Here is a 4,204-nt window from a genome sequence, read left to right on the forward strand (position 1 = left end):
ATCCCATACGAAAACTAACAAAAACAAAGTTAATATATGCGTACCAAGAGTATGAGGGACATAAAAAGGCTGAGGAATTACTTCAGACTGAGGGATACTGATGAACATAATGTAATGCAATATTTATTCCTGGATAGGATCCTGAATGAGAAAGGAAAGATATGCTGTTGGGACAGTTGGCAAATCTGAATAGGGTCTGTGGATTTAATGATAGTGTTTATCAGTGTTGATTTTCAGATTGGTACGGTTGTATGATCATGATTTATGAGAGAATCTCTGGGAGAGTAACAGTAGAGTTTTTAGGGAGAAGGGGGAATCATTTCAGAAAATGTATGCATATATGGAAAAAGAGAGGGGGAGAAGTAACATTTAACAAATGAGGAATTTGGGTGAGGGGGATAAGGAAATTCTTCGTACTGTTTTTGCAGCTTTTCTTTAAATTTGAAACTTTCAAAATAATAATTAAAAATATATATGTATCACGTATCATTATGAGAGTGAACAACAAAGCCAAGATATGGGAGAAGATATACGCAAAAAGACATCTGAACCTGCAATATACAATAAAGTATCCACTACCTATATGTAGCTATTGAACACTTGAAATGTGGTTAGTCCAAATTGGGATGTATATAAGTGAAAAATGCACACTAGATTTTAAAAACTTAGAATGAAAACAAAGTATACAAATTATGTCTTTAATAGTGTTGTATTGGTTACATGTTGAACTGATGATATTTAGATATAATTGGTTAAATAAAACATAACAAAATTAACTTCATATGCTACTTTTTACTCTTTTTAATGTAGCTATTGGAAAGTTTAAAATTAAGCACATTTTTTTCAAATTGTATTTCCATTGGATAGTGCTGATCTAGAAGATATAAAGCACTCTTACAGATCAATAGGGAAAAACAACCTAATTTAAAAAATTGGTAAAAGACTTGAATGCACACCACAGAACAAAGAACATCCAAATGACCAGTAAACATATAAAAAGTGCTCAATGTCAGTAGTCAAAAGGAAATGCAAATTAAAATCATAATGACATACCCACCTGACGGCTAAAACTATAAAGATGGAGAATAGTGCTAATGATGTGAAATAACTGGAAATCGTTAATACACTTTTAGTATAAGGGTAAATTGATACATTCACTTTGGAGAATGATAGTATTTACTGAAGCTGGACATAGACATCTCTGTGACCTAATAATTTCTACTCCTTGATATCTATTTAGCAGAAATGCATACAGTTGTGTTCCAAAAACATGTATTGATACAAGAACATTGAAAGCAATGTTACCCATAATAGTCCCCAAACTGGAACAAGTGAATGTCCATTAGCATTAAAACGGGACCTTCAAGATGGCGGAGGAGTAAGACATGGAGATCACCTCCCTCCCCAAAAATACATCAGAAATACATCGACATGTGGAACAACTCCTACAGAACACCTACTGAACGCTAGCAGAAGACCTCAGACTTCTGAAAAGGCAAGAAACTCTCCATGTACCTGGGTAGGGAAAAGAAAAAAGAAAAAACAGAGACAAAAGAATAGGGACAAGACCTGCACCTCTGGGAGGGAGCTGCAAAGGAGGTTTACACACACTAGGAAGCCCCTTCACTGGCAGAGCCAGGAGGTGGGCAGGTGGAGGGGTGGGAAGCTTCAGAGCCACGGAGGAGAGTGCAGCAACAGGGGTTCAGAGGGCAAAGTGGAGAGATTCCTGCACAGAAGATCAGTGCTGAACAGCAACTTAGCTCACCCACCAGGGCTGGTGGGGGCTGGGAGCTGAGACTCTGGCTTTGGAGGTCAGATCCCAAGGAGAGGACTGAGGTTGGCTGCATGAGGACAGCCTGAAGGGGACTAGTGCACCACTGCTAGCTGGGAGGGAGTCCGGGAAAAAGTAAGGGCCTGCCTAAGAGGCAAGAGACAATTGCTTCCAGGTGCACGAGGAGAGGGGATTCAGAGCACTGCCTAAATGAGCTCCAGAGATGAGCACGAGCCACGGCTATCAGTGCAGACACCAGAGAAGGGCATGAAACACTAAGACTGCCACTGCAGCCACCAAGAAGCCTGTGTGCAAGCACAGGTCACTATCCACACCTCCTCTCCTGGGAGCCTGTGCAGTCCCCCACTGCCAAATTCCCATGGTCCAGGAACAACTTCCCCAGGAGAACACATGGCACGCCTCAGACTGTTGCAATGTCACGCCGGCCTCTGCCACCGCGGGCTTGCCCCGCATTCCGTACCCCTCCCTCCCCCCTGCCTGAGTGATCCAGAGCCCCTTAATCAGCCACTAGTTTAACCCCGTCCTCTCTGGGCAGGGAAGAGATGCCCTCAGGCAACCTACACACATAGGCAGGGCCAAATCCAAAGCTGAACACAAGGAGCTGTGCGAACAAAGAACAGAAAGGGAAATTTCTCCCAGAAGCCTCAGGAGCAGCAAATTAAATCTCCAGAGTCAACGTGATGTACCCTGCATCTGTGGAAAACCTGAATAGAAAATGAATCATCCCAATATCAAGGCGGTGGACTTTGGCAGCAACTGTAGACTTGGGGTTTGCTTTCTGCATCTAATTTGTTTCTGGTTTTATGTTTATCTTAGTTTATTATTTAGAGGTTATTATCACTGGTAGAATTGTTTATTGATTTGGTTGCTCTTTTCATTTTTTTAATATATAAATATATATATTTTTCCTCTTTCTCTTTTTGTGAGTGTTTATGTGCATGCTTCTTTGTGTGATGTTGTCCGTATAGCTTTCCTTTTACCATTTGTCCTAGGGTTCTGGCTGTCCTTTTTTTTTTTTTTTTTGGATACTTTTTAGCACTTGTTATCATTGGTGGATTTGTTTTTTTGGTTTCATTGCTCTCTTCTTTCTTTTAATTACTTTTTAATATTTTTATTTTTAATAATTTTTTTCTTTATGTTAATAACTTTCTTTTCTTTCTTTCTTCTTTCTCTTTCTTTCTCTTCCTTCCTTCCTTCCTTTCTTTCTTTTCTTTCTTTCTTTCGTTCTTTCGTTCTTTCTTTCTTTTTTCTTTCTTTCTTTCTTTCTTTCTTTCTTTTCTCCCTTTTCTTCTGAGCCATGTGGCTCACAGGTTCTTGGTGCTCTGGCTAGGTGCCAGGCCTGTGCTTCTGTGGTGGGAGAGCCGAGTTCAGGACATTGGTCCACCAGAGACCTACTGCTCCACGTAATATCAAATGGCGAAAGATCTCCCGGAGATCTCCATCTCAATTCTAAGACCCAGCTCCACTCAACGACCAGCAAGCTACAGGGCTGGACACCCCATGCCAAACAACTTGCAAGGCAGGAACACCACCCATTAGCAGAGAGGCTGCCTAAAATCATAATAAGGTCACAGACACCCCAAAACACACCATTGGACATGGTCCTGTCCACCAGAAAGACGAGATCCAGCCTCATCCACCAGAACACAGGCACCAGTTCACTCCATCAGAAGCCTACTCAACCTACTGAGCCAACCTTAGCCAGAGGGGGCAGACACCAAAAACAACGGGAACTATGAACGTGCAGCCTGTGAAAAGGAGACTCCAAACCCAGTAAGTTAAGCAAAATAAGAGACAGAGAAACACACAGAAGATGAAGGAGTAAGGTAAAATCCCATCAGACCAAACAAAATGAAGAGGAAATAGGCAGTCAACCTGAAAAACAACTCAGAGTAATGATAGTAAAGATGATCCACAATCTTGGAAATAGAAGGGAGAAAATAAAAGAAACATTTAACAAGGACCTAGAGGAACTAAAGAGGAAACAAACAATGATGAACAACACAATAAATGAAATTTAAAATTCTCTAGAAGGAATCAATAGCAGAATAACTGATGTATAAGAACAGATAAGTCACCTGGAAGATAAATAGTGGAAATAACTACCACAGAGCAGAATAAAGAAAAAAGAATGAAAAGAATACAGGACAGAGCAGAAGCAAGAAGAACTACAATCCTGCAGCCTGTGGAACAAAAACCACATTCACAGAAAGATAGACAAGGTGAAAAGGCAGAGGGCTATATACCAGATGAAGGAACAAGATAAACCCCCAGAAAAACGAAGTGGAGATAGGCAACCTTCCAGAAAAAGAATTCAGAAATATGATATTGAAGATGATCCAGGACCTCAGAAAAAGAATGGAGGCAAAGATCGAGAAGTTGCAAGAAATGTTTAACAAAGAACTAGAAGAA

Source organism: Physeter macrocephalus, chromosome 4 (assembly GCF_002837175.3).
Source record: "Physeter macrocephalus isolate SW-GA chromosome 4, ASM283717v5, whole genome shotgun sequence".
Taxonomy (NCBI): Eukaryota; Metazoa; Chordata; class Mammalia; order Artiodactyla; family Physeteridae; genus Physeter; species Physeter macrocephalus.